General features: G+C 36.2%; 1 protein-coding gene across 3 annotated transcripts in view; it reads right to left on the bottom strand.

Moving 5' to 3' along the window:
• Positions 1-23,045, bottom strand: part of Neto1 (neuropilin and tolloid like 1) — a 118,987-nt gene that overhangs the window by 45,183 nt on the left and 50,759 nt on the right. The window lies entirely within an intron of this gene.

Here is a 23,045-nt window from a genome sequence, read left to right as displayed (position 1 = left end):
AGCCCATGCTGTGAGCCTGAGCCTGCATAGGACATCAGAGAATTTTTCCCTATGAGTATACAAGACATTCGTAGCTTTTCCTTTACATTGGGGATCCTCTGAAATCATTTACCATGGACCACTTCATTATAAAGAAGCCCAAAAGTCAGAACATACCTACTGTGATGACAAACTGAATGAAACATAACCTATATGAGGAAAATTTCTCTGATTTGAAACAGTATATGTCCATAGAGCCTGACCTGTTTGAATTGAATTTTCTCTTACCTGTGATAACGTTATCAATAGCTATGGTATACTATTAGAGACTTTGAGTAATATAAAATTAACTGTGGAATTTTACATGCTTTTTTGTAATAAAATTTGAACTGGATAAAAATCTTAAGATTTTAAAATATTTTGTAAAATACCTTTCAAGAGTGAACTTGAATTGCAGTATGGAAAGTCATTTTTCATTATGATAAGAATTAGAAATACTTATTAAGGCCATGTTAGTTTCTTTGATATCTGTGTCTGTGTGTACCACATCTTGAAGGGCTCATGCCCTTATAGGTGAGCATCCGGAACATGCATATGCAGGCATGCATTAGTGGTTTTCATTGTTTGGTATTTATGTGAACTGGTATGTTGGCAATGAGAAATGCAGTATTAACCATGGTAATCCCCAATTGTATCCAGTATTTTTACTTAGCTTATTATAAATACTACTAGAATTTATGTATGCATGCCAAATCAAGGACAAAACACTTTCAACTAACAGACCATTATTTCTAGAAATACATGAAAATACTTTTTCTTTAATTTTACGGGACAAAGAAATTGCATATATATATAATCTCCCTGAAAAACACAGTAAAAAGGCATTATATATCATTTACATTAACTGATTTGACAGTAGTGATTTTTTAATTCCTTCAGCATCAATGGCCATCTCATTTTTTTTCGATAAACATCTATTAAATGCCTGCATTTACATTTATGTAAAGTTTCTCATGTTTTCAGCACTAAACAGTCTACTTAGCAGGAGGCTTATTCTTCTTAGGAAAAAGTTAGGGTTAGGAGTCAATCTTATTTTTTGGAAAAGTCAAGCTTTGGAGTATGCTGAGATTGTATGGGATTGTCATCCAGCACTCCAGAGTCCAAGACTGGAGTACTGCTCCAAGTTCAAGGACACATTAATCAGCACAAGTTCTAGGGCTACAAGTGAGTCTTTGTCTCAAGAAGTAATTATGAAAATAAAATCAAGAAAATGCATGCACGGTGCAGTTCATTTGAAGCAAATTTTGGGGGGACATGGGGGCTTGGGGTAAAGCCATGGGTACAATTCTCAGCAGCAGTATCAAAACATATTTACCAAGATTTCCCACCTCATGTGTGTAGATTTTTTCTTATTCATTTCCCTCTTTTTACTCTTTGGCCTCTTCTTTAAAATGTCTCTTATTAATGCACATTATCACCTACATGATCAGAAAGTTTCAGTTGCACAGGGTTATAATTTTGTGAGAAATTAAGTTAATGTTCTGTCTTTCAGTTCATAGGGAAACACTTATCATTTTTATAACTCATACTACACCCAGTTGCTATGAAAGCTAGTACTGGGAAATAAAAACTTACTTTTGTTTCTTATTAATGGTGATGGTAATGGTGACTTAAGATATTTTGGAAAATTGTTTTTGCAGTTCTGTTTTGGCAAACTATAATTATAAATTCCTCATCTAATCTGCAACCAAGCAATCAAAACCACATTTGAAAGTGCCTGAACTGAATTTAAGAGTATAAAGGTTGATTGATTGTCCAGGGTTATTTGGGAGACAGTGACACAGATTATTATGTAGACGCACAGTGAAGCTGAAGATAATAAGCAGCCTCTACTCTCTCAAATGTCTCTCAAAATGGGTTCACCAAGAAGAAGCCTGAATCAATTTTAATGAGTAAATGAACTCATGAGGTTTACTCTGCATCACATTGTCCTTAGGATCTGATCACAGCACTCCAGCTGTTCCTCATCTGCCCCAGAGGGGAGCCCATGAGTATCCTATTCTCTTCCCACCACTCTTGCTTCCTCTGAGAGTACAATCTCATAAAACGTTCCCAAATATCCCAGTCGAAGAGAACACATTGTCTCTCATTTTCTTTTTGTAGTTGTTGTTCTTATGAGAATTTGTAGTCATTTTTCTCTGTGCTCATGTTTTTACTAACAATCTACTTCCCTTCCATGAGCTCATGACAAATTAAACTCTATGAAGTAACATGTTTATTTAGGATTTACAGTATTACAGATGGCCAATAATTTTAATGAATTAAACATAATAATATAAGTACCGGAATCATATATGTACAGAACTCTATTCCTTCTTCATTGTTCTATATGTACATATGTTTGCAAGTTTCTATTCTTTAACTTTTCCTATCAATATATAGGGTCAGGTTCATAGACAGGCTTTTACTGTAAACACATCAATGTAGGTGCCCTGTGAGAGATCATTTCACACTAATATTTGTTTCTCAAATATGTAGTTACGCCTTATTCACTCAGCCTTTTACAAGTGCACATTGTCATGTAACAATTCTGGTCCAAAACATGATAAGGAAAGTTTAAATTTGACAGGTGGGCTTATAAAACCTTCCTAAGAAATTCTCCAGATTCTTTTCCTATCATGGTTAATCTTGGAGCAGTATCTATGCAATATTTCTAAGTCTGTCAGCTTCCTTTCTGAAGTGAGTTTGTGTAGAACATCCATGCATATACAAACATACATAATCAATGAATGGAACTAAAGGATCCCTGACATGTTATGAACATCAAATCCCATATGATGACATAAATATGATTATAAAGCGAAGCCATTTGTCGATGTGTCTCCAGAGACCCTAAGGCGGAGCACTTTGGCTTACATGCTCCTTGGAACCTGTTGTATTCAGGGTTCTTCCTGGTAGCATCGGTGGCATTACAACAGTCTAAGCACTACAGTGCTATGCTGAATTGCAAAACTTACTCTTGTTTTTTCACAAAGAACAGCAAGTATTAAGATTTTCTGCCCATGTTTTAAATCTGTTTCTCCATCTACATGTTTTCCTATCTGTAAAGACTGAAACCTTTTATAAATTCTCATTTTTTTTAAAGTACAGTTGTTAGAAAACTCAATTGAACTGTTTACCTTAAAACTGAAGAAAATGTGTTCCTATAACATCTATCTTCTGATGAAAACGTATTTTTCTTTGAAAAATGGAAATGAAAGTTTTCTTCTGCATCTATACAATCTTCTCAAAAGGTGAAAGGATGAATACATCACAGTTTAAAGAGTATTCTTACTTATGGAAGACACAGAAACTACATAAAAAATGACATTATATCAAAATGTATTTCAGCCTTACAGATATTATGAATGGATTTTACAGGTATTGAGACAAACACTGTATGATGATTTTATTATGCTCTTTGATAATAGTACAAGTCTGAGTCAGATATTTAAGAATTCTGGAAACCAGTCCTAGATATTTACACATAGACATCATTACCTCTTCAAAAGCCAAATATCACTGAGCAAACCAAAAATGGGGACATCACTGAAGCATCTCACAGGGTGAGCAACTGTGCTCCCTGAGAGAAACACTCAGAGAGACACACAAAAGTCTCAACAATAGAGCTCCGAACCCGCCTTTGCTGAATGCATGCTGGACAGAGATCACTGAGAGAAAATGGGACTCTGCTAAATCCACACATTTACAATTACAGCAATTCCTGGACTGAAGGTTTAGGTCAAACAAGGTGAAGAGTTCACATTATCAGTTTTGCACTACTCTTGAGTGCTCCAAAGTTGAATAGATGTCGTTGTTCATCATGTTTTACTAGACTTTCACAAGTATTAAGTATGGACGAATCAGCAAAAAATGATCTTCTATTTGAATGTTTGATAATAAATGCAAGCTACATTAAATACTGAAATCATCATTTAATTTTAAATGTCATATGCTGAATGGATTGTACTACAGGTATATTTGAATTGACTGTGTGAAAACCATGGTGTTTCAAACAATTGGTTCTTAGCAAGGAGACAAGATGGCATCACAACCCCACAGCAGCTAGTGTCCATGGTATAGACCCTTTCAAGGTACAAGATTACTTAACTTCCCTTGAAGAAGCATAGAAAAATATCTACACTGAATATCTGAGCCCTAGAATAAGCACCTTAATATCCCCTAGTGCAAAATGCAAACTATCAATAAGGCATCATTGCTGTGAATTGTCGGGTCTGCTTGCTCTCTTTACAAAATCACTTTCACAATTGTTTATGCTGTGAAGTGATGTGTACGTTCTACTCATGAAACATCATTTTTGCTTGAAAGACAAATTGTAATTATTCAGATTTAAGAACTTGCCAGGATTTTTCTTGAAAATAAACAAAATGAATCTGTTGACTTTGAAGAAACATATCTGACAGCATTGCCAATGATAAAATCTGAGCTTCCAGGGAAGAGAAAGCATTTGTTACTGTGTGCCTGACAGCTTCCTCATATTTGGAGAATTTTAAAGTAAGGTGATTATTAACATGAAAAAAAAGATTTTTGATATTTCATAAGTAACTTTGTCAATATTTGTTAGCACTTCCTAGTAGCAATCTGAAGATTGCCCATCAGACACTGAAAACCTCTTAATATCCGTACAAGGGTATGAACAGGCACATGGCCTATTTTAAGAAGAAAATACATGAATACAGTTAATACATTAGAATACAAAATAATCATCTGATGTAGCTTCATTGTTCTTATCATGAATAACCATATTTAAACTGTCACTAGATGAAGATTTATGTAGCTTAAGAAAATAACCATTGATACTTGAATATACCATTAAAGTATTTTTCACTTTATCCACTAAATATTTCCATAAAGTTGGATTCTCACTATAACTACCAAGGACAAAGCATGCCATGAAGCAGATAGAAAAGTCTAGTTATCTGAGAATCAGGGCATTCCATTTGTAAAAGTATAAAAACAATGTCATTTTCACTAATATATCAATGTCAATGGTGTCCTAATGTATATTCTGCATTCTGAATTACTAATTGGTTTACTGGAGTAATATTTTCATGATTTACAAGCAAATTTCTAAAACATTCTCAATTTAAATATATGATTTGTCAAACATTGAATGGCACAACTTCATGTGCGTTGAGGCTTTGAAGTTTATCAGAGAGGAATGGCCAACAGTCTCCAGAACCCATACCCTCACCAAGCTTATCAGTGTCTCATGGATATTACTTTCCAAAGAATCCAGGAATGCAAGTGAATTGCAACTGGATAGTTGAGATGTACTCCTCTTGCTGTCTCAATGAATTTCATATGTCCTGAACAACTTATTAGAAACTGCTGTTGAGATAACTGACTATGAATGAACCTGTTACAGGCATCAAAGTGATGTTTGACATCTTCACACACACACAAATGACTGTGAACAACTGAAGCCTTAAGCAGTGTCAGTGTCTTCTCTGGAATCTTGAAGAAAGCCCTCAAACTTTCTTGGAATCATTTCCTTAACTATGTTAACAGTAGATCTTGTTGTTTAGCTTATACAGCTTGCATATGCCAGTCTCCCACAGAACTGATCCCAGAAAGAAGCAATTCAGGAAAAAAATGGGGCTATCTGACATATTTATATACTATATCTGTCTTAGTGTTTTACTGCTGTGAACAGGTACCATGACTAAGGCAACTCTTATAAGGACAACATTTAATTGGAGCTGGCTTACAGGTTCAGGGATTCAGTTCATTATCATCAAAGCAGGAGCATAGCAGAGTCCAGGCAGGCATGGTGCAGGAGGAGCTGAGAGTTCTACATCTTCATCTGAAGACCACTAGGAGAAGACTGGCTTCTAGTCAGATGGATGTGGGTATTAGAGTCCATGCCCACAGTGACACAGCTCCAAATACTGCCACTCCCTGGGCCAAACATACTCAAGCTACCAAGACATCCAAAGCTTTTCCAATATAACAAGCAATGTTGATTCATTCTTACATTTATGTTCAAATATCTGATTTCTCTCTCTCTTTCTCTCTCTCTCTCTCTCTCTCTCTCTCTCTCTCTCTCTCTCTCTCTCTCTCTCTCTCTCTCTCTGCCTGCCTGTCTGTCTGTCTGTCTGTCTGTCTGTCTGTCTGTCTGTCTGTCTCTGTCTCTTTCTCTCAGTATGTGTGTCTATTTAAATCCTTGGCAATTTTTCTAACATTTTCTTTATTATTGAGATTGTAGTATAAGAATACAATGAAATACAATGATCATATTGAACCCAACTCTCAGACTTTCCCCATATCCTCACAGACATGTTCTGTTACCACTTCATGTCATCTTGTAATTGCTGATGATGACCTGCTAAACCCAGTGGGCACTATTCAAATGTTTATGGGTGTAGGGCCATCCATACGAGTATGGGCCTCCTACCAGTGTGTAAGCCTTCCAAGAGATGGAGTCTCCCTTTTTCAAAAACTGTCATCCGCTAAGAGACCCTCAGTAAGGGGTGGAGTCTTGAGACCATCTGCCCCTCCATGCCTGGATGTTGGTTTTCTGGGTCATTTGCAGATCTTATGCAGGTAACCACAGGTGCTGCATGGTAATGAGTATAATTACCATGTCATGCCCAAAAGGCAGCAGTTCCCAGCATTCCTTCACACTTTCCTCCATCTTTTATATTTTTTTTCAAACTCGTCTTCCTTGATGAGCTCTAATCCTAGGAGGAGAAGAACTGACATACATGGTGGTCCATTTTGGGCTGAATACTTAGTCTCTTATTCGCTTTGCTTTTGTCCAGTTATGATCTCTGTATTTACTACAGTCTATCACACAAAGAAACTACTCTGACTACAACTGAGGGCAGCATAGGTGTCTTAAAATAAACAAATATTTAGGAGGCAATTTGACAGCATGTATATTGAACCAAAAACAAATTCTAACATAGAACTTCAACTACAAAGAAATGTCAGTTATCAGATTTTCAGGAAAATAGATGGAATCTGAAAAAATTATACTGTTTAAGGTAGCTCAGGCCCAGGAAGACAAACACCCACACGTTCTGCCTCATTAATATCCTGATTTCAAAACTTTATTTGCTTATTTAACATGGAACACAAGTGGGAACTCCATGAAAGAAAATGTGAAGGGTTTGAGATGTGAAGGGAGGGTGGTCAGTAGATTATAGTTAAAATTAAAAGTAGGGAGGTATAATACTCAGGATAGAAACAGTTAAGCAGGACATAGAATATGAGATGAATCAAAAGCAAGCAGTCACGAAAAGCCATCCTACTACCTAACTTAAATCAACTGGAGAGATATAAAGTACATGAGAAATGAATAAAGACAGAGGATACAGATGGGTAAAGAATTCAGTAGTGATGGACGGTAGAGTAAGAGACCTCCTGTCCCCAGTGGATGAGCTAACCCAAAGTACATCTCTATGAAGAAATAATCTCATGTAATCCCCCTAGGTAGCAGGCTAATTGCAAAACAAACTTTAAGACATTTAAATTGAAATGCCCTGGATGGGTGGACAATTTCTCTTTCAAAAGGCTTGGGCTCTTACGTGAAAACTGCAGTATAAGGCATGGAACACCTCCCTGTTGATATTGAGACTCAGAGGTCTCCAAAGCAACACAGGCCATTGTCACTGCCTGTGGAGACCCAACAAGACTATGGAGTGAGATACGGTTCTTCAAGATACTTTATACTTTTGACTTTAGGATACAATCTGAAACTGACTAGGAAAAAAAAAAAAACCTTCCTGTCATCAAGCTTTTAGAGTTCTGGAAGATGCTATGCAGTCTGCTATGGGACAATGATATTAGTGCACATAACAAATGTTAGACCCTGCATACTCCAACAGCAACCAGCCAGGTGAGAAGTGTTTCCCCTGATACAATATTTTCCTGTTGTTAAAGGGTGACTAACTGCTTTCTGATTAGATATGCGGCCTACTCCACAGGAGGGAATTTTATGCCAGATAGCATGATCCTGGTCAAAGCCCATGGCTGGGAAGTCACAGGGCAGTCTTACAGGAAGACAGTAAATCCTGCCTCCAGGTTCCATGACCATGCACATTCTGAATTATGTTCTCCACCCTCATGATTTCCTTTATCACTGAAAAACAGTGAATGCAGCACTAGACTGAATCCTTATTATTTCCAGAGTTATCCAACAACTTCTGCTTTCCACATTGACTTTGGGAAAAAAGGGCTTTTTCATGGCCTTTGACATCTTATGTCTTTCTCAAATGGATGAGAAATCAAATATCAAGATAACAAACATAATATTTTGGCAGAAAATCATGTTTATGCTGCAAATTAAAATGCAAGATCTAGAATTAATTTATCTTTTTAAGCATTTCACAATTTCTGGATCTATAATTTTCTAGAACTTAAATAAAATAGAAATAGAACTGATTTTTTGAGTGTTTATAAGTGTTTATAAGAATGACAAGGTTTTAAATATATTTTTAATTTATGTACCTAACTGAACAAAGATACTTTTACTACTTATTCACTACTAGCTGAGAGCTACTGGCTGACTGATAGTAGCTGCTGGAGGATGAGAGAGATGGGACACATTTAACCCCTGCTAGTTTGCCTATGCCTTATAGATGCTGAATGGCATGGACATATGTACAATAAGACTCTTTACATTATAAAAGATATATAGAGAATATCTTTATTATATAAAGATATATATATATCTTTATATTTTATATATAAAAGATATATAAAAGATATATGTATATCTTTTATAAAAGATATATGAAAGATATATATATATCATTTATAAAAGATATATATCATATATATATATATATAAAAGATATATAGAGATAATATGAAATTAGAGAGGGGAGTCCTGTAGAAAACAATGTAAAGGATAGATATCATCAAAATGTTTCTTTTATGTACATGGAGTACTCAAAATGAATATTTTCACATATCAAAAAATCTCACTATTTTAATTGACTTATGTTATTATACAGCCAACAGTACTGAACTAATAATATCTATGGGACATTATTTATTTTATTGACTTTAGGTAAGTCCTTTCTGTTCCAACAATGTGATCAGAAATATATAACAATATTACCTCTAATCTAGGCTAAGGAAGCAGACACAAAGAAATCAAACAACTAACCTAATGACATACTCTGTCACTAATGACACACTAGTCGTGGAGCTTGGGGTCAGAGTTAAGCAGTCTAATTTCTTTCTTCCTTCCTTCCTTCCATCCTTCCTTCCTTCCTTTCTTCCTTTCTCCCTTTCTTCTTTCCTTTCTTCCTTCATTTCTTTTTTTTTGGTACATTATATTTTCTTTTTTTGTTGTTTTTTGTTTTTTGCTTTTTTATTAGATATTTTCTTTATTTTCATGTCCTATGATTCCTCTTTTCTCAGTTTCCCCTCCAAAAAACAAGCAAGCAAGCAAGCAAACAAACAAACAAACAAAAACAACAAGAACAAATCCCTGTTGCCTCCCCCCTCCCCATGTTTGCCGCCCTACCCTCTCCCACTTATTGGCCCTGGCATTCCACTACACTGGGGCACAGAACCTTCACAGGGCCAAGGGCCTCTCCTCCCATTGATGATTGACTTTACAATCCTCTACTAAACACATGCTGCCAGAAAAATCAATCCTACCATGTATACTCCTTGGTTGGTGGTCGAGTCCCTGGGAGCTCTGAGGGTACTAGTTAGTTCATATTGTTGTTCATCCTAAGGGGCTGCAAACCCTTCAGCTCCTTGGGTCCTTCCTCTAACTCCTTCATTGGGGATCCTGTACTCAGTTCAATGGAAGTCTGTGAGCCTCTACAGCTGTATTAGTCAGGTACTGTCAGAGCCTCTCAGGAGATAGCTATACTAAGCTGGCTTGTCCTTCCTTCAGTCTCTGCTCCATAGTTAATCTCTGCAACTCTTTCCGTGCGTATTTTGTTCCCCATTTTAAGGAGTGAAATGTTCACATTTTGGTCTTCCTTCTTCTTGAGTTTCTTGTGGGTTGTGGGTTGTTCTTCATGTATTCCGAACTTCTGGGCTAATAACCACTTATTAGCCCAGAAGTTCTTCCTTCCTTCCTTCCTTCCTTCCTTCCTGTCCTTCTTTCCTTCCTTCCTTCCTTCCTTCCTTCCTTCCTTTCTTTCTTTCTTCCTCCCTTTCTTTCCTTCTTTCCTTCCTTTCTTTCTTTCTTCCTTCCTTCCTTTCTTTCTTTCTTTTTCCCTTTCTCTCTCTCTCTCTCTCTTTCTCTTTTTTTCTTAATTTTTCTCCTTGCCACTTTTGCTCATCGCTCTCTCTATTTCTTTTCCTCCATATCTATTTTCTGATATTCCTCCCTCCTTGCCTCCATTTCCTGCCTCCTTCAAGGGCATCAGGGTTAGGGTTAGGGTTAGGGCTAGCTCCAATCAGCACTGTCATAGTGGTTTTATACATTGCCTAAAGTAACCAGGACCGAAGTCACTTGGAATCATGAAAACATTATATAACACTAATTGAATGGAGCATATCTTGGTGGTATCATGGTTAACAAATATAATATCTCAACTGATTTTGCTCTATTAATTTATGAGTATCCATGCTCACCTTTATACTTTTATCAGCATGAACAGAAAGGCTTCCAAGGTTATCAGGGAAAAATTAGGCATTGCAGTACATAAGGGAATAAGAGCAGATATAGTAGCAGTGGTGGGAAACGGGTTAAGTTCCATTCCTACTAGAGTAGTAGGAGGAAACTGCCTTCAATAGCAAATATGAGAGTTTAGAAGCCATAGATTGTACTTTGGGAGCTAAGTTTACAAATGTATCACAAGCCATGAGGGGAAGAATGACCTGGCTTGCCACATCTAGACCTGAAAAGCTGAGAATGGTAGCACATTATAGATCAGAGTGAATGTATTAGAATAGCATTGCTCTCACACTGCATCCTAATTGTATCAAGATTACTTAATTAAACCACTTCAACTGAAATAAAATTATAAAATGTTTTGTTTCCTCGATATTATTTATAAACATAAATGCAAACATAAAGTTGTCTTTCATGTTAGAGACCAAAAAAAAAGTATACTAAGAGAAAAATTAAAGCTGTATAAGTTATGAAAATACAGTTTGACTAAAGAATATATTCTCCTTTCAGTAAATTTGAAGTGCTCCAGTCTCATATAAATAGAGTTGGAACCATTACTTATTGGAAACACTGGGAGAGTCCTGTGATGATGGCTTTGGCAAAAATACCAGGGATACTATGCCAGGCATTGGAAATGCACATGGGCAGGTGGAGCCATCAGGGATGTGGAAACGAATGGATAGAGAAGGCCAGATACTGCTACTGCCAATAGATTGGGATGGAAGCTTGCAGGAGATACTTTTTATTAAACCACGAAAGATCTCAAGGATGCTTTGAAGAGCACATACTTCTGCCAATATGAATGAGGAGCTGAAGTTGTCACATTTTGTTTTTAATTTACTATTTCCTTGGCTTTTTAAAATTTTTGATGCTGTTGGTTAAGCACAGAATTTTATGTCTGCTTATCACATGTTATTATTGAGCAACAGCACCAGGTCTCTAACTTTTCTAATTGACAGTATTCTACCCTCTGAAGCTTTACTTGCTTCTCCACTAAAAGATTATAAGAAAAATCTACTTGATGTGTTATTAATCTATTTGATGTGTAATTTGAGCAAAATACTTGCACTATCTGCTCAGTATACAGATGATGCTAGATACTTGATAAATATATAAATATTCATTCCTCTCTAACATATGGCATCACAGCCTAGGTATAAAAATCCATTACTGGTGGAATTGCAAGCTTGTACAACCACTCTGGAAATCAGTTTGGCGGTTCCTCAGGAAATTGGACATAGCACTACCAGAGAACCCAGCTATACCACTCATGAGCATATACCCAGAAGATGCTCCAACATGTAGTAAGGACACATGCTCCACTATGTTCATAGCAGCCTTATTTATAATAGCCAGAAACTGGAAACAACCCAGATGTCCCTCAGCAGAAGAATGGATACAGAAATTGTGGTACATCTACATAATGGAGTGCTACTCAGCTATTAAAAACAATGAATTTATGAAATTCTTAGGGAAATGGATTGATCTGGAGAATATCATCCTAAGTGAGGTAACCCAATCACAAAAGAACACACATGGTAGGCACTCTCTGATAAGTGGTTATTAGCCCAGAAGATCGGAATACACAAAGTTCAATACACAAACCACAAGAAACTCAAAAAGAAGGAAGACCAAAGTGTGGATACTTCATTCCTTCTTAAAAGGGGGAACAAAATACCAATGAAAGGAGTTGCAGAGACTAACTATGGAGCGGAGACTGAAGGAAGGACAATCCAGAGACTGTTCCACCTGGGAATCCTTCCCATATTCAATCATCAAATCTAGACACTATTGTGGATGCCAGCAAGTGCTGGCTGACAGGAGCCTGATATAGCTGTCTCTGAAGAGGCTCTGACAGTACCTGACTATACAGAAGTAGAGGCTCCCAGCCATCCATTGGAGTGAGTACAGGGTCCCCAGGAAGGAGCTAGAGAAAGGATTCAAGGAGCTGAAAGGCTTGCAGCACCTTAGGATGAACAACAATATGAACTAACTAATTCCCTCAGAGCTCCTAGGGATTAAACCACCAACCAAAGAGTACACATGGTGGGACTAATAGCTCCAGCAGCATATGTATGGCAGAGGATGGCCAAATCAGTCATCAATGAGAGGAGAGGCCCTTGGCCCTGTGAAGGTTCTATGCCCCAGGGTAGGGTAATACCAGGGCCAGGAAGTGTGAGAGGGTGGGTTCGTGAGCAGAGGGAGGGAGAAGGGAACAGGGTTTTTTGTTTTTTATTTTATTTTATTTTTTCGGAGGCGAAACTGGGAAAGGAGATATCATATGACATGTAAATAAAGAAAATATCTAATAAAAATAAATAAATAATAAGTAAATAATCCATTTAGAGCAATTTGGTCCAATATCTAGGGCAATATCATAAATTAGACCAACACCAAGCTAATCAAAACAGGTGTGACACAATTGAAACAGTGTGTATCTCATGTCACATTTCACAACTTAGCTGATTCTTCCTAAATATATGCCATCCATCATATGGGAACTTACATGACTTGTGTTCCAACATCAAGCAATGTTTTTAAATAGTGTGATAGCCATCTTCACTATCACATCCATGAAAAACAGAATCATATAGATTAAGCACCCCTAGGTATATCTACAAGGATGTTTCATGACATGTTTCATGGGGAAGGCATGCTTACCCCATACATGCACTCCTCTGTCCCATGGACTGGTATGAGTCAATGGGAAAACAGAGGAAGCCAGATGATGTCCATCAACATTTTCTCTGAATTCTGATCTATATGGATGTGAAGACTCACAGCTGCATGTTTCTACTATATCTGCTATGCCTCCCTCACCATAATGGTCTGGGACCCCTCAAATTGTCATAAAACACAGTCATTATTAATCTGTTTTTATCATAGCAAAGACAAAAAGTAACAAATGCAAATAATGGAAGTGAAAAGTTATCTGAAATTTATGAGTGACTTTTTTTTTCATTTTTTTTTTTTTATGTTTGCATTCTCCTGGACACATCCATGCTGACTTATTACAGAGCTGCAGAAGGTGTATGTGGGTGTAAGAGGCTGGTATTTTTTATATGTGGACCTCTACAGAACAGGTGTGATGCATCTTATGTTAAGGAAGGACCTTCTGTTAGTAAAGTTTCAGTTCTTGAAAGTGTAGATTCCACCTGGGAGACTGGGCAGATCCAATCTGGGCTGCAGCAGAGGTACACTCTCAGACTGTAGAGTGCTTCTCCATTCTGTCATCTAAAGGACTGAAAGACAAAAGGACATTCCCACCATACCCCCTGTTCCGAAATACAATTGTAAATATGCACTGAAAGTGAACTCTTGGGATATTTAAATATTTAGAACTTTGTAACAGTTTCTTCTGATTGGCATTTAAAATATGCAGTGATTTGCTTTTTTTCTTCTCAAATATATTTTATTAGTAGTCACTTTGGACTTAATTTTGTAGTGGAATGTCGATATGATCATAAAGCAAAAAACATTTACTTGGGTTAAGTTTTATGTGTGTGTGTATGTATGTATGTATGTATTTGTGTGTGTGTGAGCATATGTACAATGCTGTACTGCAGATTTCAAAGTAAAACTTGCAGACTGTAGTTTTTTCCTTCAATCATGTAGCTCTAGGTATGAACTCAGGTCACCAAGCTTGGTGTTGGGTGCCTTCTGATAGGAATTTGAATGACACATTAACAGGTGTTCAGGCATTAAACCATTTCTAGAGACAATTGCCAAATCTGTGGTCCTATACAAGTCTGTGTTCTAAAACAAAGGCAACAAAGGCAATCAGAATAGCAGGAATAAAATAATATAAGACATCCAGGTGCTCTAACACGCACAGGATCAGAGGTGAGGAGGACACAAACATCTGTCCCAACACCTGGAGTAACTGGGACCAGTGGGACCGAGGCACACAGGAACTCTGCCAGCCCAGTGGCTTGGGTTGCTTCTGTTCTGTCTGGGCCGGCCGGTGCTCTGAGCAGACCTTGGGCGGAAACTCTGCAGTGATTCCCAAAACACCCATCAGAATCCAATACTCCCACCATTGCAAGTCCTGGACACACCATCACACCGGAAAGGCAAGATTCAGATATAAAATCACTTATCAGGATGATGATACAAGACTTTAAGAAAGACATAAATAGCACGCTCAAAGAGATACAAGAGAACACAGGTAAACAGCTAGAAGCCTTTCAGGAGGAAACACAAAAATCCCGTAAGGAACTATAGGAAAACACAATCAAAAAGGTGAAGGAAATGAGCAAAACCATCCAGGATCTAAAAATTGAAATAGAAACAATAAAGAAATCAGAGAGACATCCCTGGAGATAGAAAACCTAAAAAAGAAATCAGGAGTTGTAGAGGCAAGCATCACCAACAGAATACAAGAGATAGAAGAGAGAATCTCAGGGGCAGAAGACACTAAAGAAAACATGGACAAAATAGTCAAAGAAAATGCAAAAAGCAAAAAGCTCCTAACCCAAAACATCCAGGAAATCCAGGACGCAATGAGAAGACCAAACCTAAGGGTGATAGGTATAGAAGAGAGTGAAGACTCCCAATGTAATGGGCCAGTAAATATCTTCAACAAAATTATAGAAGAAAATTTCCCTAACCTAAAGAAAGAGATGCCCATGAACATACAAGAAGCCTATAGAACTCCAAATAGACTGGACCAGAAAAGAAATTCCTCCCATCACATAATAATAAAAACACCAAATGCACTAAACAAAGAAAGAATTTTAAAAGCAGTAAGGGAAAAAAGGCAAGTAACATATAAAGGCAGGCCTATCAGAATTACAGCAGACTTCTCACCAGAGACTATGAAAGCTAGAAGGCATTGTTTGTGACAATGTCTTGCTGTGTACAACATAATGGTCTTGAGATCTTGCTTCTCCTATCTCAGCCTCTCTATTAGTAGTATTGTTTATTTAATATTTTTACACTATACTATGGTTTTCAGAACAGCTTACATATTTTAAAATATTTATATATCCAAAAGAAATGTAGACAATTAAATTGGGAGGGGGGTTGTAAGAGAACAACAAAGAGTAAGACTGAATGCTTTGCTTGACATTTGTAACTCTTGTATCAAGTTACCACAATAGGAGCCAAGATTTTAAGCTCTACTAAATATAAAACAAACAAACAAACACACTTTATATATTTATGTTCATTTAAGAAAATATTAGTAGTGATGTATTATTTTGAAATATACAGTTAATACAGTTAATATGTTTGGAGTTATTTAAAATATATATAGAGAAAAAATGTATTTTAGGAATTGCTGTAGACAAGCAGCTACATAAGACTGTTAAATTGATTGTTGTTTTATATCAACTTTTATAATACTCATTTTTATTGTTATAATATTTAAAAATGTTAAAGAATATGACCAAAAAAGATATTGTAGGTATTGAAGGCAGGGTCTCTGGGAGGAGTTGGGGTACTAAAGAAAAACAAGAATGTGATTTAATTCTATTTACTTAAAATATGTTTTTAAATGTTAACAAATTCAGATAAATTGAAATCATGTAACTTTTCTCATCATAATACAATAAAACTTAAAAAAGAAAAAAATATAAGACTGTAAACATGTGGTTTAAAGCAATGTCAAAAAATTTCAGTTTTATGTTCTGTTGTTCTGCTATAAAGAATGGATTGGATGCCTTCTACTTTATTCTACTTCAGCCCCTTGGAGGTTTTGTTGTCGTTATTTTGTTTTGTTTTGTTTTTGTGGTGGATTTTTTGTCAGTTATTACCTTCTCCTGAGTAACTGAGTTGGAAACTTCAACAACAAATTAGCATGCCCCTGCCTGCTCTAGTGATCAATAGTCTCATCAATAGTCCCTGAAAACTCATTCACACACTTTTTTTCTCTACAGTGTTGCCATGTTTTCTAAGAATTGTATCCCCAAACTTAGCAATTCTCTTGTTCCCACACAGCAAAGGAAACTATATAACCAAACCACCTTCTGGAATAGCCTAACTTTCCCCTTTTCAACCCCAAACTTTCTTACACATGATTTGAATTGGAAACTACCTCTCATTATCGCTTTAATTTCATACAGTTAAACTGGGAGAAGATAGAATGTGAAAAATGAAATAATATGAATTTAAAATATCTTATTAAGAAATCCATAAATCTGAGTTCTGTGATTTTCTTTTTGACTATGAGTGACCTTTCATTTGGCTGTTTCACTGACTCCCACACTTTTGAACACAGTTTGGTGACTCCTACTTCAAATATATAGATGCTAGACAACCAGACCTGTCCATAGAGTTATTGATATCATAGCTGCTCCCAAAGTTATTGTACCCTTACAATTTTAAACATAGATGTTATTCTAACATTATTGTCAAGGAACTACACTGTGCAGAGCATGAGCAAATAATTAGTTTGGCCTTTAAGTAGAGATTTTACTACGTGATATACACATAGTTATTATTATAATACAAGGGAATAAATAAAAGTCTGAAGAAGTCTGATAAATCCAGCAAGTCTATGATAAGAGCCAGTATACAGGCTGTGACCTTGTTTGCCTGATTGCAGAGCTATTCTCAGTGCCACTTATCAAGGTGTCCAACAAGGGCATCAACTTCATAGTCAGTCCATTCTCTTCATCAAATATTTCATTTAACATGAAGGCTAGTGTGAAAGCACATGCCTATCATTCCAGTACTACACTCAGATATCTCAGGCAGAATGAATATGAGTTCAAGGGAGCAGCCTGCAATTCTGGAATTCATGGTTAAGAGCCCATCTCAGAAAAAAAAACACTTCAAAGAATTAAAATATGAATTATAACATAGTGGCTATTGTAAGACTTTAAACTAATTTAGTAAAATTTATATATATACTTCATTTAAATTATATACACTAGAATTAAATTTATATACACTTCATTTAAATTATCATTTCCATGAAAAGTGCTTCTTTCCACCAAAGAATCATGAGTTGAAAACTCTGTTATCACCAGGTGGAGCTAGTGAGAAGTATTTCTAAAATAACAACTGTAATTGTGCTGATAGTTTAATAAATTATAATAAATGATCTGGGTTATTAGAAATCCAGGCCCAGCTGAAAAATAAGCCCTTGTGTGCACTTCCATAATGATTTATTATTTTCCCAGAGCTTTCCTTCATCTTGCTCTCCCCTCAATCCTCTCTTCTTTTGCTTGTTTGCTTGTGTATTTCTCCACCCCTCTTTTAATCTGCAAAATGTCTTGCATGAGGTGGCCATCAACCCTTCATCACAAGGTTCCCAATTTAATATTGTGACTCAACTACATCATTGCCCAGAAAAAGGTAGCAAGTGTGTGAATCCTGAATCCTCTGAAGTGATGAGTTAAACATCCTTCCTTCCTTAAGTGGTTTTCTTCCTTGTGCTCTCAAAGCAAAGGAAAGCTAAGATAATCATTTTATACTTATCAGCACTTCTATGTAAATATGCTTAGATAACTTCAAGGAGATCTAAATGTTAAGTCATCTGGTATCATTTGTGCATTAGTAACTTTCCTGTAACAAAGCACAATGACTGTGGTAGCATATATGAGAAAGCATCAAAGTTGGCTTTATGGCTTTGCAGGGCTAGAGGTCATGATGGCAGAGCAAGGGTATGGCAGCAGGTATGGCTAACAAGTCACATCTTGATTCACAAGCAGAATGCAGAGAGAACACTAGGAATTGCATGCGATTTTTAAAACCCCAAAGCCTGCTCCCAGTGACACTCCTTCAGCAAAGCCACACCTTCTAATCCTTCCTACACAGTTCCACCAAGTAAGGACCACGTCTGTAAACCTTTCCAACTATCATAACAGGCTATAACAGTGAGTTGTGAAGTGTAGAACAATGGAGATATGGAGATGATGTGTCATAGAGAAATCTAAAAAGCTGAGATTTTCTTCTTTTTTATATTAAGCATTAATCTGAGGTCATGCTTAAGAATAGACCCTCAAGAGTGTTCAATATTCTTAGTCATCAGGGAAATTCTAATCAAAATGACTTGAAATGATTTTGGAATGTCCAAGATCAACAAAACGAATGACTGCTCATGCTGGTGAAATGTTAGGGGTAAACTCATCCATTACTGATATGACTTCAAACATATACAACTACTATGAAAATCAGTGGGGCAGCTCCTCAGGAAGCTGTGAATAGATCTACCTCAAGACGCAACTATAACATTCCTGAGCATATACCCAAAGAACTTTACATCCTCATAAAACACACTTTCTCAAGCATATTCAGAGATACCTTATTCATAATATCCAGAAATTGTAAAGAGACTAAATGCTCACCAACAGATAAATGTGTAAAGAGAATGTGGTAATTTACACGAGGACATATTACTCAGGTTTTTAAAAATAATGAAATCATGAAATTTACTGATAAACAGGTGGAGTTACTAGGTAATACAGACACATACAAAAAGAAAAGACAAAAAGTATTGTATTTACTTATTTTACTTATATGTGGGTCTTAGCTCTTAAGACATGAAAGAGAAAGAGACGGGGTAGGGGAAGAGGAGTAGAGAGGGAGAGTGAGGGAGATTAGGTATAGAGTAAGAAATTGTGGGTGGTAATTGCAGAAAACTAAATAGACAGTTATGAATGGTTGAAGCCTGGAGACTGGGGCATCAAATGGGGCAGGAAGGGAAGAGGGGAGAAGGGGAGAAGGGGAGAAGCTCCCTTCTGCAAGAGATGGGAACAAGTACAGAGACCCACAACTGAGTAATATGCAGAGAGTGTGTTACTATAAAACACTCTGTTGTAAATTGGGTGTCTCCATCAAATCCCTTCCCACAGGGCTCAGGGATCTCTGTGAAAGTGGAGGTAGAAAGATGATAAGAAGGAGGAAACACAGGAAGGAAGAGCTAAAACTGAAAGTCACTTAAAGGATTATATGAAAACCTAATACAATAGAAGCTTCTTAGTATATATTTGCAAGCCGGGTGGTAGTGGTGCACGTCTTTAATCTCAACACTTGGGAGGCAGAGACAGGTGGATTTCTGAGTTCGAGGCCAGCCTGGTCTACCAAGTGAGTTCCAGGACAGCCAGAGCTACACAGAGAAATTGTGTCTCAAAAAACTAAAACCAAAAAAACACAAAACAAAAACCAAAACAAACAAAAAACCAAAAACCAAAAACAAAAACAAAAACCAAAAAACAAAACAAAACAAAATCTAAACAGGATCAACAAACAATAGGTGTGAGAAAGGCCCCAACTGGACTCCCTTTGCCAGTAAACAAAGCTTTCAGAGTAAGGAAAGGGTTATATCTAAATGATTTCTTGGCCAAAGGAGTCCCATAAAACCCCTCAAGCAACTTAGACCACTTCCACCGATATCAGTTACTCTCCATAAAATGATAGTAAGGTCCTATTGGTGAAGAAAACATCCACATAACTCAGTCACCATGGAAGTTGAGCTCCACCCATACTGAATGGTTGGTGTTCATGTCATTAGAAGTAGAGTCTATACCCATACTGAATAGAGTTCATATTATTAGAAGGTACTCTCCTGGCTACCAAAGAAAACAGGGAAACACCAAACCAAACCAGCTAACTCTGTGATCTACAGCTGTGACTTGACTGTACAGAGCAATAAAATGACTCCTAACAACATTCTGTTATACTGATAGAGAAGCCATCATCAGAGATGCTTCTTCTTGCAGGAGATGGGAACAAATATAGAGACCCCAAATCAGACAATATCAAAAGAGGGAGAGACCATTGAACGCTCAATTGAAAATGAGGTATCTCTAGCAAATCTCTCCCCTTGGGGGTCAGTGAACTTTGTAGAGTAGGAGGCAAAAAGATTGTAAGAGCCATTGGGATTAGAAGACACTGAAGAAACAGTGCCTTCCAGACACAACAGGACTGATGACCATGTGAACACACAGAGACTGTGGCAGCATGCACAGGCCTGCACAGGTCCAATCCAGATGGGGTCCTGGTACTGAGCGGGGAAGCAGACACAAGCTCCATCTCTAATCCAGAAGCAATTTCCAATTGGCAGCCACTAACAAAGAAAATAATTTATGTTTTCCAAGTTTTCCAAAGGATTCTCTCTTGGTATATTAACCATACTTAAGGGCAAGCCCCTGCCCAGGAGTAGAGGGCCAATCCAAAACAAACTCAATGATACTTTTGGAGATGTTTTGTCTCATAAAACTTTGTTCAGGCATTACTTTACCTTCCTTATCTTTGGTTTATCTATTATGGTTTCAGATTTATGTTTTTATGGGCTTTATTTGTGGATGTGTGTGTATGTGTATGTGTGTGTGTATGTGTGCATGTTTTCTTTGTTTCCTTTTTTGATGCCTTTGTTATATTATCATCAGTTTGGATTTTTGTTGATCTGCCTTTTTGTTTGTTTCTAAAGAAAGGGAAAGAAGGTCTGGAGCTGAATTGGTGGAAGGTGAGATTGATCTTAGAGTAGATAAGAAGAAAGTATTATCAAAATACACAGTATGAAAAAATATTTAAGATACAAACAAAACAAACAATTACAAAGGTTAATGGAGTTACCAGTTTCCCAGAACTTAAAAGAGAATTTGTGTCATTCAGTGTGACATTCTAATCCACATTTGCAATCCCAGATGTAGAAAATAATGTCTACTGCTCTTGAAGGAAAATTTAGCATAGTATACTATTGTACTTAGAATCTCAAGAAGAAGGTATTCCACACAATTTCTCCTTTCAAAATGATCTCAAAATATTGAGAACATTAATAATATTCCCTTATATTCAAAATTACAAAAGATGTCATTATTCATCTCTAAACTGTTAAAATACAGTCACAACTATATATGAAGAATATATATTATGTGGATACATATGTATCTACAATATTGAAAGTCAACTTGTTTTTCCTGTTCATGTACAACTACAAATTAAAATAGCCAGAGTGAAGCAATAAGATATTAAATTTTACATCTAAAAGTAAAATATAAAGCCACCATTAATAATGAAAAATATAACAAAAGGTTAATTTCATTGAAATTTACTAAAATAAGAGAAAATGTGGTTAAATAAGTACTTATTAGTTATTATCTAATTCTTTTTATTTGAAACAAGCAATACCAATGGCATTGTGTATGTGCTTTCAAAACCAAATGTATATATATATATATATATATATGTATATATATATATACATATATATATATTAAATATATATACTAATAAGTTTAGCACTGAGGCATTGAATTGAACATATAATGTACAAAACTGTCTGTTTTGAGGATATAAGGCAAGATGAGACAAAGCTAACCATGCACTTTCTCCCCGTTGGTGTGTTTTGAGGAAAATCAAGTTGTTTGAATTGGTAAGTAAAAGATACAATAAATTCAAGGGTTATAACCCACGGTAACTGGGAAATGTTAAAATCATATATTTAGAAAGGAAAGAGTTTTTTTTAAATGAAGTATCATATGAGTTCATATGTATAAATATTTTAATATAACAATAAACAAAATATTTGAACACAAAACATTGAAAATTGTCCTGAATGTAAAGTCTTGTTAATTATCATGTGATCTATTTAACAAAACTTGATTGAAAAGTATTCAATGACAGTTTTGCATCTAAAGTTAACAACTGAGATATAAAAGTTACCAAGAATTAGAAATAAGAAAATAAGTATACTATAAATTTAGAAGAATAGATGATTGATATTTACCCTCTGCAAAATGACCAGCAACAAATAAAATGTGCTGGTCATCTTTCCATAATAGTTCCATTTCTGAAGCCATGTACAAGGTAACAAGACAACAGGCATCAGATTATCTGTGCACTGTTTTTACAATTCTTGGTTTTGCAGGATCACAACTCATGTGTTGTAAGATGAAGTCTAGAACCTAAATAAGGCCAAGAATCTGAGAGAAACAATGTCTATGAATCTGAAATTATACAATACTATTGCATGTGATTAAGCAAGGATCTTCATGCCATGCTAATTTTCCAACAACTTCCAAAGAGGGGGTGGGGAACTCATATAAACAAACAAGAACATGAAAATATTGCTACTAAACAGTGAGATGAAAATGCAGGAGACCTTTTAAAACCATGGTTCCTCACTTGGATATTTGCAGTCCAAATGGCGATAATTATAAAAATACGTTCAACCATGCTACACTTACATTGAACACAAATGAATAGAAAGTTCAACAAAAGAAAATGTAACTTCTTTCTGTAATTGAACTCCATTCTAGATCCCCAACAATTGCTAAAAACAATTCTTCAGAGACACTATACCTTTTATGACATGTTAAGATTGGGAGCATCAAACTAACAGAGGGGGCTGACGTAACACATCACCAAAGCTGATGTTAAAGTCTCCTGGAAATAGAAAAAGGTAGACATTTCATTCCTTCTTAAAAGGGGGAATCAAATACCCACGGGAGGAGTTGCAGAGATT

This window comes from Mastomys coucha, unplaced genomic scaffold, assembly GCF_008632895.1.
Source record: "Mastomys coucha isolate ucsf_1 unplaced genomic scaffold, UCSF_Mcou_1 pScaffold13, whole genome shotgun sequence".
In the NCBI taxonomy this organism is placed as follows: domain Eukaryota; kingdom Metazoa; phylum Chordata; class Mammalia; order Rodentia; family Muridae; genus Mastomys; species Mastomys coucha.
The sequence above is the reverse complement of the archived record's forward strand: the minus strand, read 5'-3'. Positions and strand labels throughout refer to the sequence as shown.